This window comes from Betta splendens, chromosome 13 (genome assembly GCF_900634795.4).
Source record: "Betta splendens chromosome 13, fBetSpl5.4, whole genome shotgun sequence".
NCBI classification, from domain to species: domain Eukaryota; kingdom Metazoa; phylum Chordata; class Actinopteri; order Anabantiformes; family Osphronemidae; genus Betta; species Betta splendens.
In genome coordinates, this window is record NC_040893.2 from 1,352,747 (window position 1) to 1,366,968 (window position 14,222).

Below are 14,222 nucleotides of genomic sequence, written 5' to 3' on the forward strand. Positions count from 1 at the left end.
CTTCAAACTTTGAACTCTTAAAGTGTCACCCCCAAACACCCTCCATCACCAGTCAGCGAGTGGGATGATTGACGGGTCAAGAAAGTGGGTGGGGGGGGCGAGGGGGGATGATTGACAGGTGTGGGGAGCGGTGGGGTGGGGTGGGGGTGATGGGGGGTGCAGTTTGACAGCTGTCAATAAAAGTTTGAAGAAAGCTATATTATATAACTCTCTCACAGATGACCAGTATGCTCTCATTTTAACTCTTCATTTTGGGTTTCTGTCTTCTCAAAAAGTTAAAGACCTCATAGCTCCTTATACTCCCAGCAGAATGCTCCGTTCTCGCTGGGCGCTGGGCTACCTGTGGTTTCTAGAGTCTTTAAATGTAGAACGGGAGGCAGAGCTTTTAGCTACATGTACCAAGCTCCTCTCCTCTGGAACCAGCTCCCTCTTTAGGTTTGAGAACTCCCCACCTTTAAGATCAGGTTTAAAACCTTCTTTTAATAAAGCTTATAGTTAGAGATGGTTCAGGTCACTGGCAATGATTATTAGTCACAGGAACCATCTCTGAGCTCCTTCCCACATTATTGTTCTATGTTCAACTAACCTTGTCTCTTTCTCTCCGGTAGTTGCGCTTCTCCCCCGCTCTCCCCCCCCCACTCTGTCCTTACCTACAGGTATCATTGGACTCAGATCTTTGTGTCTGTGATGGGCAGCTGATCCAACCATCCTGCCTGTGTCCAGTCTTTGGTCCAACCATCCTGCCTGTGCTCTTTTCACTGAATCAAAGCCATCACACACTCAGGTTTTGACCATTTCTTGTCCTTTCACTCATTGGTTCATTCACTGCCGATCATCTCATTGTGATTGTTTTCTCATTTTCTGTTCTGTTTATTTGAGTATTTTCATATTATGTTATTCATATACCCAGTAGTAGTTGGGGCACCAGGTTTGTTTTAAAGCTGAAACCATGCTTGTATCAATCTAGTCAACACCAGATGTCAATTCAATGAGTTACCAATTATGAACAACAATAACAACTTTCTTGTGATAAAACTAAATCAGTGTCTAATGTCATGAATTCTTGTCACGGTTCAGTGACCTCTGCTTAAATCTGAAGAACAATGCACACAAAACCAGATTCCTTTTAACGTTTTATTAATCTAACACTACTGGATACATGAATAACAATATGCAAATATTCAAATAAACAGAACAGAAAATGATCGGCTTGGTTGAGCAGGCGTGCCCTCTCTGGTCCAGGTGCCACTGCCTCTGGACCAGGAATCGTTGCCGGCGGTGATGATGACAGCTCGGGGTCAGCAGAGTAACAGTCGGCCAGGCTGGACTTTCCAAGGTGTTTCAAAACCACTACTAAACTAGCCCAAAAAGGAAACGGGCTGGAATCTAATTTAATGAGTTTTATCAAAAATAGAGAGTCAATTATGGACCATTTGTGATAGTTTCAGTTTCGGGGAGTTTCTTCATAACTTTCTAACGTAACAAAATTCGTTGCTCGTTCGTATTTCTAAGTTTAACGTAGGTTTACAAAATTTGACGCAAAAAGAAAAGGTGCAACAACTGTTGGACTGACCTGTAAACATCTTGGTCGGCCTCGGTCATATCCGCTTCCACTAGGGTGTCACTGGTTTATGTAACCCAGCGCAAAAGTACAAATAGAAATATATTAATAACTAATTGGCATAATAAACAAGATGAGGCAAATAAGAAATTGGAACAAGACACATTGGTAATGGGCTTACGTTGGCAGTAGTGCGACATTGAGAATCCAATCCAACACAATCCTCCACAGAAGAAGACCCACTACAGGACTGCACGACATTAGCCAGCTGGTTCGTAGCGTAGTAGAACCATACGTCTACGATCCCGAATCTGACCCTGAAGCTGAAGAGGAGGCTGTTGAAGTCACCACATTTCGGCTGATGCAAGATGTGTCCCATTGGTAATGTCGCATTTACTTCAATTTAATTGATTTATGTAATTTGCAAAGCGACTATCGGTTGCTAATGCTTATGCTAAATGGCCTGTGCAGCTTGAATATTCCCAACACGACTTACCTGGAAAACACTCGTTAATAGAAAACACTACTTTAGCTGACATTATACAAATAAATAAGTTTGAGAGCATAGCTGAAATAATATACATTTTACATTTACACATTTCACTGTTTTTGTCTCACTTGTGCTGCTGCTTTGACATAATTTTATTTTAAAAATGTGCATTATATTGCACAAATATTCAGAGCAATCACTGCATGACCTACCTGGGAACAAAAAGCATTGGTTCAAATTATATTTTGACCCGATGTATTTTTACTGCTTTTAATTATGTTTTTGTCATTCTTGATAAACCTGACAGTAATATGTCTCTGTATCTGAAGTTGTTACAGGTATCTAGTCTACAGAGGCTAGTGAGCTGGTGCTGAGGATTCCTGGGTTGAAGAATCTGAGATGCCATCTCTTCATGCTTGGGTTGTAGATGTAGGCAGAGTTTCCTGATGGATAAAACACAAACACTCATTGTATGATGGATGTAGACCACCTGTGGAATAACTCCTTTACCATTTGAGTAAAAATGTGTTTTTTGTGAGTGCAATACTCATTAAGATTTTTTTTTTCTCAAATTTATATATAATTTATATGCTTTTTATTTATGGCCGGTTCAACTTTATTGCTTACCATATTTGAAAGAGAAAACATGTAATTTCAATACTATGATTTCCTAAATAAAAGTGTTTTCCCTTCAGAAACAGAGTTCAGTGAAATAGGTAATAGTTAAAGCCAACATTATTGTCAACCAAAAAAAAGCACCACTACTCCAAAGCTAGAACAAACTGTTACCTTCACACTCCAATGTGCAAAGTATAGGTTACTGAGTTAATTAAGAAGTCTGGGGGTTTAAGGAAAGAAGCTTTTGCAGGGCCTTGCAGACGAAATGCATGGAAGTAGGGTTAAACAGTCCATGTCCTGGGTAGGGGGTACACTTGGTTATGTTGGAGATTTGTTTCTCCAGCAGGACAGGTATAGTTGTAAATAGATGACCAGGGAGATGTGGTGATTCTTGTTCTCATCACTATTTGGAAGACTGAGCGGAAGCAGTCCTCTACGAGATGGAAGCTGTGGCTGTCCTCACCATCACCTCATCAAAACAAAAAGGTACTGCAATCAGAATTGTAGATTAGTGAAATGTTCATTATTATGTAGGTCAAAACCTTCTCTAATGTAAGAATACACAATACTAGACAAAAAATTAAACCAAACAAGAGGACAGGCCTGTCTGTGCTAAAACAACAGATAAACAGTTGTTACAATTCAAATAAAATCTAAACAGTATATACCAATTATACTATACAATTATACTATAATACTGTATGTGTGTGCGTTTTATTACTGTTTGTACTGCAATTTGCTTCCACTGTCGGACTAGCGCCGGGTAACCTGGCTGCTGATGGGAATTTCCCCGCTGTAGGACTAATAAAGGCATTCTTAATCTTAACCTTCTTAATTAAAATTAAAATCTTCTATTACCTATCTTACTGTTGGTACATACAAACTTACATACCTTCACTCCTGAGCTGGGCAGCAGATATCTGTGTACTGTACCAACAGTCTGCAGTGATTTCTCTGTTTGACAGCCTCCTTGCATGTAGGTAACTGGGATGTGCCCTCCTACAGTATAGAAAAGACAATGTTAAATTTACTGTAAATTGTATTGGTCCTACAAATATAATGGCTATGGTACAGGCTATAGGTTACTGACCAGATAAGCAGCAGTTACTGTAGAGATGTGACTAATTAGCAACTAAGCTTGCAACACAACACGGTAATCATTCCAACTAATCATGTTAGAATTTGATAGAACAATGACATAATCCCAAATCACAAGTTGATTTAGGCTGTGACACAGGACGGGGTAATAAACATAACCGCGTTCATTTGCAGTTTCTTATTGTAGCGATTGACCAGCTGTAGCTCTAAAGTGCAAAGGCCTTATGGCATGGTAACGGCTAACGCAACACACAAATAGGAGCGGCAGCAAACGTCAACAGGACAAAAGCTCGATCCACCGCTCCCTGCGTGTAGCCGCTCGATGCCGATAGTCATTAGCTTTTCTCCACACATGTGTTTGGCTGCAGGAGCCCACATGAGCACATTTGAAGGGGACAAAGGCTCGGTCGACTTGCTGTAGCAGTTAGCATAGCTAGCTACTAACTTGCCTCACACATAGGTTACTACATTTTAAACAGACAAATTAACATTTTAAAACATTATAAATATCAAGCATTTACTTACTTCAGTGAGTGAATGACGGACTGTAGGAATAGATCCTTTTTTTCCAACAGGAGCCGTGAACTCAGATCTTTAAGTCTCGTTCAGTAAAGTGAACAAATCATTTCGAGTCAGTCGTTCACTTCGTTCATTTATAGCAGGTGGCGCTGTGGGCGTTGTAATAATGGCCGCGGTTCTCAAACACTATATACTATATAGACCACTAGCAATTCAAACCATCTGAAAACCTAGCAAATACGCACCACATAGACGTGACTTATGTCCTGCATCTTCCCTGCCATTGTTGTTTAACAGCACAACAGTCGCTTGGTAGCGGTAGAAACGAACTAGAGCGCTTGCTGCTCGCTACAGAGCCTGTGCGGCTCGGCTGTCACCTGACAAGTGAACGAACGAACGATCCCAAAGAACGAGTCCCAAAAGAACTGTAGTACTTGGTGCTCGCCACTGAGCCTGAGCTGTGAACGATGAACTATGAACGAGAACGATGAACTAAACCGCGCAGCCGAGCTGCCTTTTACATGATAAAACTTATTTTGACAATTAGTGGGACTTTTAAAGCAAAAAATAACAATAAGTTTCCTAAATTATTTACCTGGTGCATTTATTTTATCCTAAACGTGACATTATTATTATTACTATTATTACTACTATTATTATTATTATTATTGTTATTATTATCATATTTTATCATTGTGGCAGAGTATACAGGACCACAAAATCAACATGTTAATATAATCTTCGCAAGTATTTATTTACAAACACACTTTACATTATATACATAACACTACACACATCTACAAGAATCAAGGACAACCAATTAATTATGATTCCATCCATCCATCCATCCATTTTCATCCGCTTATCCGGGGCCGGGTCGCGGGGGCAGCAGTCTAAGCAGAGAGTTCCAGACTTCCCTCTCCCCGGACACTTCCTCCAGCTCTTCCGGTGGGACCCCAAGACGTTCCCAGGCCAGCCGAGAGACGTAGTCTCTCCAGCGAGTCCTAGGTCTTCCTCTGGGCCTCCTACCGGTGGGACATGCCCGGAACACCTCCCCAGGGAGGCGTCCAGGAGGCATCCGAACTAGATGCCCGAGCCACCTCAGCTGGCTCCTCTCGATGTGGAGGAGCAGCGACTCTACTCCGAGCTCCTCCCGGGTGACAGAGCTCCTCACCTTATCTCTAAGGGAGCGCCCAGCCACCCTGCGGAGGAAGCTCATTTCAGCCGCTTGTATCCGTGACCTTGCCCTTTCGGTCATGACCCAAAGCTCATGACCATAGGTGAGGGTAGGAACGTAGATTGACCGGTAAATTGAGAGCTTTGCCTTTCGGCTCAGCTCCCTCTTCACCACGACGGACCGATACACCGACCGCATTACTGCAGCCGCCGCACCGATCCGTCTGTCAAACTCACGCTCCCTCCTTCCCTCACTCGTGAACAAGACCCCAAGATACTTAAACTCCTCCACTTGAGGCAGGAACTCTTCTCCAACCTGGAGAGAGCAAACCACCTTTTTCCGGTCGAGAACCATGGCCTCAGATTTGGAGGAACTGATTCTCATCCCAGCCGCTTCACACTCAGCTGCAAACCGCACCAGCGCACGCTGGAGGTCCTGGCCTGATGAAGCCAACAGGACAACATCATCTGCAAAAAGCAGAGATGCAATCCTGTGGTCCCCAAACCAGACCCCCTCCGGCCCCTGGCTGCGCCTAGAAATTCTGCCTATAAAAATAATGAACAGAACCGGTGACAAAGGGCAGCCCTGCCGAAGTCCAACATGCACCGGGAACAGGTCTGACTTATTGCTGGCAATGCGAACCAAGCTCCTGCTCCGGTTGTACAGAGACCGAACAGCCCTTAGCAAAGGGCCCCGGACTCCATACTCCCGGAGCACCCCCCACAGGATGTCACGAGGGACGCGGTCGAATGCCTTCTCCAGATCCACAAAGCACATGTAGACTGGTTGGGCAAACTCCCACAAACCCTCAAGCACCCTGCTGAGGGTATAAAGCTGGTCCAGCGTTCCACGACCAGGCCGAAAACCACATTGTTCCTCCTGTATCCGAGGTTCGACTATCGGCCGAATTCTCCTCTCCAGTACCCTGGCATAGACTTTCCCAGGGAGGCTGAGAAGTGTGATCCCCCTATAGTTGGAACACACTCTCCTGTCCCCCTTTTTGTAAAGAGGGACAACCACCCCGGTTGTCCAGTCCAGAGGAACTGTCCCCCTCCTCCACGCGATGTTGCAGAGGCGTGTCACCCAAGACAGCCCCACAACATCCAGAGACTTGAGGTACTCAGGACGGATCTCATCCACCCCCGCTGCTCTGCCACCGAGGAGCTTACTAACTACCTCGGTGACCTCAGCCTGGGTGATGGGCGAGTCCGCCTCTGAGTCCCCTGCCTCTGCTTCCTCAGCAGAAGGCATGTCGGAGGGGTTGAGGAGATCCTCAAAGTACTCCTTCCACCGTCCGATAACATCCCCAGTTGAGGTCAACAGCTCCCCACCTCCACTGAAAACAGAGTTGGTAAAGAACTGCTTCCCCCTCCTGAGGCGCCGGACGGTTTGCCAGAATCTCTTTGAGGCCGAGCGATAGTCCTCCTCCATGGCCTCCCCGAACTCCTCCCAAGCCCGAGTTTTTGCCTCCGCAACGGCACGGGCTGCAGCACGCTTGGCCTGCCGGTACCCATCAGCTGCCTCAGGAGTCCTACAGGTCAACCATACCTGGTAGGACTCCTTCTTCAGCTTGATGGCGTCCCTTACCTCCGGCGTCCACCACCGGGTTCGGGGATTACCACCACGACAGGCACCGGAGACCCTGCGTCCACAGCTCCGAACGGCCGCGTTGACAATGGAGACGGAGAACATGGTCCACTCGGACTCTATGACATTATGATTCCATGAATAAAAAATATATGTCGGCTGTCAGGTGACAAAAAAATAAATGTCAGAAATCAGACATCGCTCATTTCTTTGTTTATCAGTCCACACAGCATTGTAGCTGAGCCACAGCTGTGACGTGACAAAGGACCGAATGAACGATCCATATGAATCCTTAGGAACGAATCAGGAACGAACTGGAGCGCTTGCTGCTCTACAGAGCCTGCAAAGTTCGGCTGTTACGTGACAAAAGAACTAATCCTTGAGGAACGACGCTCAGTTGAGTGAGTCCTGAACGAATCATTTCTGTTTCCGGTCCTGCTGACTGAGCTTAAGCAGCTGCTGCCATGTGGCGAGAGAAGGTACGGCACGTACTGAACGAGCCGTTCACTGAGAGGACTCGTTCCTCCCGAGTCGTATAAAAGAGTAGTTCATATTGAACGAATCGTTCACGAACGACACATCACTACCGTGAAACAAATCCATCACACCATACAAATGTAACAATCACTTTGGCACTCAAAAAAGCAGGGAAGTCAGAATGGTTAAACAGCAATATTAAGTGCATAGAATATTAAGGTCTTATACGTGGTCTCTTAAAACGCTGTAACAAATGAAATGTTATTCATGATGACTGGTCTTGTCTTATGTAACGTCAAGGAAACACTAAAACATACACAAATAATAAATGCAAGCAAAATCAAATTATAAATGGTTTAATCTAGACATTACTAATAAAACTATTGTAACACTTAAAAATTTAATAATGAGGATACCTTCCATTCCAATTGTAGCTGGTGGATGTAGCCTATATGCATGTTGCACAGATTAAAAGAAGTAAAGCAGGTGAGTATCTTTATTTCAACTTTTTACGTTCACACAAAGGAAAGCATGGTGATAAATTGAAGCCCCTTTGTAACTTAAGGAATTTCCTGGCAAATCTGTAAATCAGGCATTAAACATCACACAGAAACCAATCTAATATCAAATGAAAACATTTTGTCCACAGAATACAATGACATCTGTTTCATGGAGGTTGAAAGTTCTGGTGCATCTGAACCAGAACTTGTGTCAAATGAAGTCTTTTGTTCTCTTGATGAGCACATTCCACATTTTATGGCTGGTGGTCCCAGTTCTGGGAGAGGCAGCTTCTCGGTGATAAATGTGACAGCCTGTCCTTTTGGAATGATAAGCAGAGGTGGAATCCTGTGTGATTTACAGGTAGATCAACAAAATGGGCTCATGGATCTTTGATATGGACATGTGAGATGTTGGCACCAATTGGTGCCTGTCTCCTGTGGTAGAGAAAGATTCAGGGTTCCATATCTCTGAGGACTGGAAAGGGCGTAGAGGCTCTTCAATGGAGGGAGTTAAGTTCACATGTAGGTCAGTTTACCTCAGTTCAGACATGGATTGCTACACAGTTCAAAGTCAATCTAGCCTGCCGCTTCGAGAATTTGTGGGCTGCCCTTAAATGTCCACCATGCTTGGGCGGTTGTAGCTCCTGAGTGGTGGAGGCCGCCACACTGCTTCAATCAGGGATGCCCACAATGTTGACCCAGGTGCGGCTGAGGAGGGCGTGAGACCAGCTTCTAGTGCCACACCAATCCCAGGAAGGCACAGAGGCGGATCCAGGGGAAAGGAACAGAGACCTGGAGGTGACCAAGCCAATGGAGAGCAGCCTCCATCCGCCCCTGCCTCACGATAGGAGGAAAAGCCAGACCCACAAGTAGAATGCAAAACAGCAAAAAAACAGCTGACAAGGTCTATGGTCGTAACACAGGCACATAGATATACTCAGACTGCAAACACATAAGGCTTGTAAACTGCCTAATTCAAGTTGAAGGAACATCTCAATTAAGAAAAGGAGTTCTAAAAAACATGTTAAAAAATAAAGTTAAAAAATAAATTTTTATTCTTATTTTGGACACAACTATTTCCACTATTAATAGAGTAATGGTGTCGTGTTCCTTTGCCAACTCTGCCTATAAACCTGAATAACGGTTGGAAAGCATGCCATACATCTGTGATTGCATGTATCAAACTAGAAGAACTACTACTCAGTTAATCTATTCACTCCTACACAAATTCATGTCAACTTCACTTTAAAGAAATTGACAGAAGGCAAACACTTAGTGATGAGATGAGACTAACAATGAGCAAATTTTTCCCAAAAGATAATAAGACGATGTATAAGAAGCATCATTGTAAAAAAATATTGATAAATAGATGTTGTGAATTGTTCACACCATCTCTACAATCAGGGTGCTGTGCTGTGAAGTTGGTTTAGGCAACATCCAGCATGGTCTACCGGTACATACATATTGTAACTGTCACGGCTCAGCGTGAGCGAACAGGAGTGAAGGACCCAAATGCCCAGCTCGGGAGACAGGACTCGAAACAAACAGGGTTTAATAGGATAAATCAAACAGCAGGCAAAAACGTGGTCAAGCAGGTAGTAGTCAAAACTAGTAATCCAAACTCAGCAGAGGTACAGGCAGGGACAAGGCAAAAGCACGGTCAATAGACAGGCACAAGTCAAAAACCATAAACTTACTGAGATTGCTGGAAGGCCGACAAACAGGGTGCTTGAACTAAACAATCTGGCAAAGCAAGGGGGTAAGTGCAGGAGTATAAGTAACTAACCAATGACTACTGGAGTGCAGGTGGTGAAATCACATGACAGGCTGAACAGGCCAGAACTAAGCAGAACAGAACAAAACTGGAAGTGATACCAAAATAAAACAGGAAGTGTGACACATGACTAGGTAAGTAAACAAGAACTAAGGCAGACACGAAACAATACAGGAAATACCAAAATAAAACCGGAAACTAAGCACAACACAAGATCAAAAAGCTGGATCTATAACAGTAAGCTAATTTCTGCCTCAGTTTAACTTGATTGAGGTCTGCTGAGTTATATTTATAGATTTTATAAAAAGTTAATTTGAACACTTTCTAAACCGGGTTGTCTGAAAGCTGAGTCATTTAAAATCAGAAATGATTCTAAATAGTTGTTTTGCTTTAATATTATATACAAATTAGTTCTTTGAGTTGCCATTTCATTTGAGTCATGTATTAAAAATGTATCCGAAATGAAAATCTAAGAATCAGAGTCAGAATCAGCTTAAATGGCAAAGTTTGCACAGGACAACCAGGGAATTGTATGTTCAATTCATTCATTCAAGACTGTCGGCGAAGCAACTAGTAGCTCAGTGTTGGGAGCCAGGACGCCAGGTCAGAGGGGAGGTTTCACCATCTCCCCAACCGGAAATAGGGTACGAAGCCCCAATGAGCATCATGGCGAGATTGAACAGGCAACCCCGAACCCCACTACAACGACTAAGTGAAGTACCATCAGAAAGTCTCATGGAAGATGTGAATGCAACATTGAGAGTGATCCCTACCACAACAATCACAGAAACCAATGAGCTGATGTACGCTTCAACATCAGTAATCCTAGAGGTGCTTGGCTTTAAGAGCAACCATGGGAGCCATGAGAAACAATACCCACCATGGAAACGAAGGTTGGAGGCAAAAATCAAGGCAGCTCGGAGGGAAGTGAGCCAAATGACAGAGGCACAGCAATAATGCAGATGCCAAAGAGGTACAGCCAGATGCCCATACCTGAAGCACTCGAAACTGCCAAGCAGAGGCTACAAGCCTTGGCCAGCCGCCTAAAGAGATACACCAGAGACAACCAAACCAGACGAACAAACCGGCTGTTCGCAACACAACCTGCGAAAGTGTACTCTCAATAGCAGGGTAATAACAGCAGAGCAGACCCACCAAGGCTGGAAACTGAACAGTACTGGAAGGGTATATGGGAGAGGGAGGCATCACACAACAGTGATGCACAGTGGCTGGTGGATCTGAGGGAAGACCACAGCAACCTCCCTGAACAGAATCCAGTGACTATCACAGTGGCAGACATCCAACAAATAGTCTCAGTTATGAAAAACTGGACAGTACCCAGCCCTGACATGATCCACGCCTACTGGCTAAAGAAGCTCACTGCAACCCATGAGCGCCTGGCAGCACAAATGAACCAGCTGCTAAGGGATGGGACTCACCCTGAATGGCTAATCGAAGGGCAAACGATCCTGATAATGAAGGATCCCTCAAAGGGTGCAGTCCCACCCAACTACCGGCCAATAACCTGCCTCTCCACAACATGGAAGCTCATGTCAGGCATCATCACGGCTAAGATAAGTGGGCACATGGGTCAATACATGAGCGAAGCACAGACGGGCATTGGTACCACTTGCCCACCAAGTATCCATCAAATGTGGCATATAACAAGGAGATGCACTGTCCCCACTGCTGTTCTGCATAGGTCTGAACCCCCTCAGCCAAATAATAAACAAGACTGGCTATGGATACCGACTCCGGAACGGGGCCACCATAAGTCACCTCCTCTACATGGATGACATCAAGCTGTACGCTAGGAATGAGCGAGATATCGACTCACTGATCCACACCACCAGGATCTATAATAGGGCACACACCCTCTCTCACTCACACTACCGAGCCTAAGCCCAATTTGGAGTCTCAATTCATCCCTCCCCCCTTCTTCTTTTTAATCAAACCAGGAGGCCGCGATCTGCACACACTCTGTGACCTGCCTGACCACTCCCAACCACAGTGCGGAAACATCGCCTCTAAAATATGCAGATTGCATCAAAAAGTAATTACCAATTACAAAACAATGTTCACACCGGACACTATTAGAATTACCAAAAATGATTGAATTATCAAACACTGAAAATTAAAGTTAAAGTTACACAGCAACCACCCAACAGGTCCCCTCAACTATCCAAAAATCAACACACCGCAGTTTCGTACGCAATAAAACAGAAAGTGCTTTCATCAGGTTTTCAACTAGGCCTTTGTTGGGAAACCTCATCTGTATAATCTGTTATTAACATAATTATTATTAAGGTCCCACATGCTCAGACAAAGGAGGTATTGCAGCCTGCATGTAATGTCTACATCCTGATAGTAGTGAGTGAGAACAAAGAGATTTCAAACCTGAGCGCCAAAACCAGGCGCCAGGCTGGGGACCCATACCTGGCTCGCCCGCGGAGATGTCCGAACTCCCCGCTGATACAAATGACAAATGGTGGAGGAACTTGGACGTCAGCCATCCTGATTGGACCAAACAATAGGACGGGCGTGACCAAAAACATGGTTATAAAAAGCTGCCTTGACCAAAGACTCGCCACTTGTTCCCTCTGTCCCTTGTCCTGTCCCCTTTTTCTCTCCGCGACGGACCTTGTCACCAGGATCGAGCAACCCTTGCTCTCCTCGTCCTCTCCATCGCCTCCGTCCACCTGGAGCTCCCCTCTGCCCCCGGCACGCCTGGAGCCTCCACCGCAGCCAGCAGCTGAACCAACGTGGACGTCGTCACAGAGAACGGGCCTGATCACCCATCTACTTCCAGCCACACGGCAGGAAACCGTCAGCTTAACCGCCTCAGCTGATCGCCGCGATGCTTAGGGGATCATTAATTAGTGGGAGAGCTGAACAGCTCTCATTAGTGGGAGAGCTGAACAGCTCTCACACTATTGATATCTTCGCTCTTTATTTTTAGTGGGAGAGCTGAACAGCTCTCACACTATTGAGATCTTCGCTCTTTATTATTAGTGGGAGAGCTGAACAGCTCTCACACTATTGATATCTTCGCTCTTTATTAGTGGGAGAGCTGAACAGCTCTCACACTATTGATAGCTTTGCTCTTTATTAGTGGGAGAGCTGAACAGCTTTCACACTATTGATATCTTCGCTCTTTATTAATGGGAGAGCTGAACAGCTCTCACACTATTGATATCTTCGCTCTTTATTAGTGGGAGAGCTGAACAGCTCTCACACTATTGATATCTTCGCTCTTTATTTTTTTTCTTCTTATTATTTCGCCCCGTTTTTCGGTCGCTTTCATCGCTTTGAGTCATTGTCATATTTTAATCTTGTCTTAGTACGACCTTGGTCATCTTTTTAATCATCATCTTTTTAATCGCCATCTTTTGTCATCGTTTTAATCTTTGTCATCGTTTTCTCGTTTTCATCGTTTTGCCGTAGTCAACTTTTGTACGTAGTCAACTTTTTGACGTCAGCAGCTTAATCAGCGTTTGTCATCGTTGCGGCAGCAGATCAGCTCTCCCACGTAATTTCTCGAGAAATTACTTTTTCTAGTTAGTGGGAGAGCTGAACAGCTCTCCCACTATTGATATCTTCGCTCTTTATTAGTGGGAGAGCTGAACAGCTCTCACACTATTGATATCTTCGCTCTTTATTTTTCTTCTTATTTCGCCCCGTTTTTCGGTCGCTTTCATCGTCTCAACGCTTCGTCGTAGAATCGCCGTTCAACTTTCTAAACGTGTGTCGTCTTTAGGGGATGGGGGCTATTACTTTTCACGTTTTCAGCTTTTCAACTTTTAACGTTATTCAACGTTTTTCGTCGTTTTTTTATAATGGTCGTCTATGGGAATCATCGTTCAACTTTTTGTCAACTTGCCTCTTTTCGTCAGCTTCTGTCATCGTCATACTTTGGCGTAGAAACGTCATTTCAACGTCAAAAGCGTCTATCATCTTTCAGCGTTCTCCGTGTAAATCAGCGTCCTCGTATCTTTTATAGTTTTCGACTTGTGAGCGTTTAAATATCGTGTGGTATTTGTTAAATTTTCAGCTTTTCCATTAGTGTGTATTGGGTCAGTTAGAGTGCGTGATGTCACAGCTACAGTGAGAAGGTGCGCTTTTTTAAGACAGAACTTCTGTCTCTAACTCGTCACTACAGCCACAATTTTTACTCTATCAACATAATTACTTCACTAAATCGTAGTCATACTTGTCTTCTTTCTAATGATGTGTCTGGATATACCCTCAGACCTATACTTTAGTCGCTATCAACCTCAAAGCGCAGAGAGATCCCGAAATTCTCCCATAGACTCTAATGATAATTTTCGGCAGACGTCTGGGGAGAAAAACAGAGGAGACATATTTTGAAATTGCCACTGTGGCTACAAGCTTTTATCCTCAAACATAAAATTCACACCATT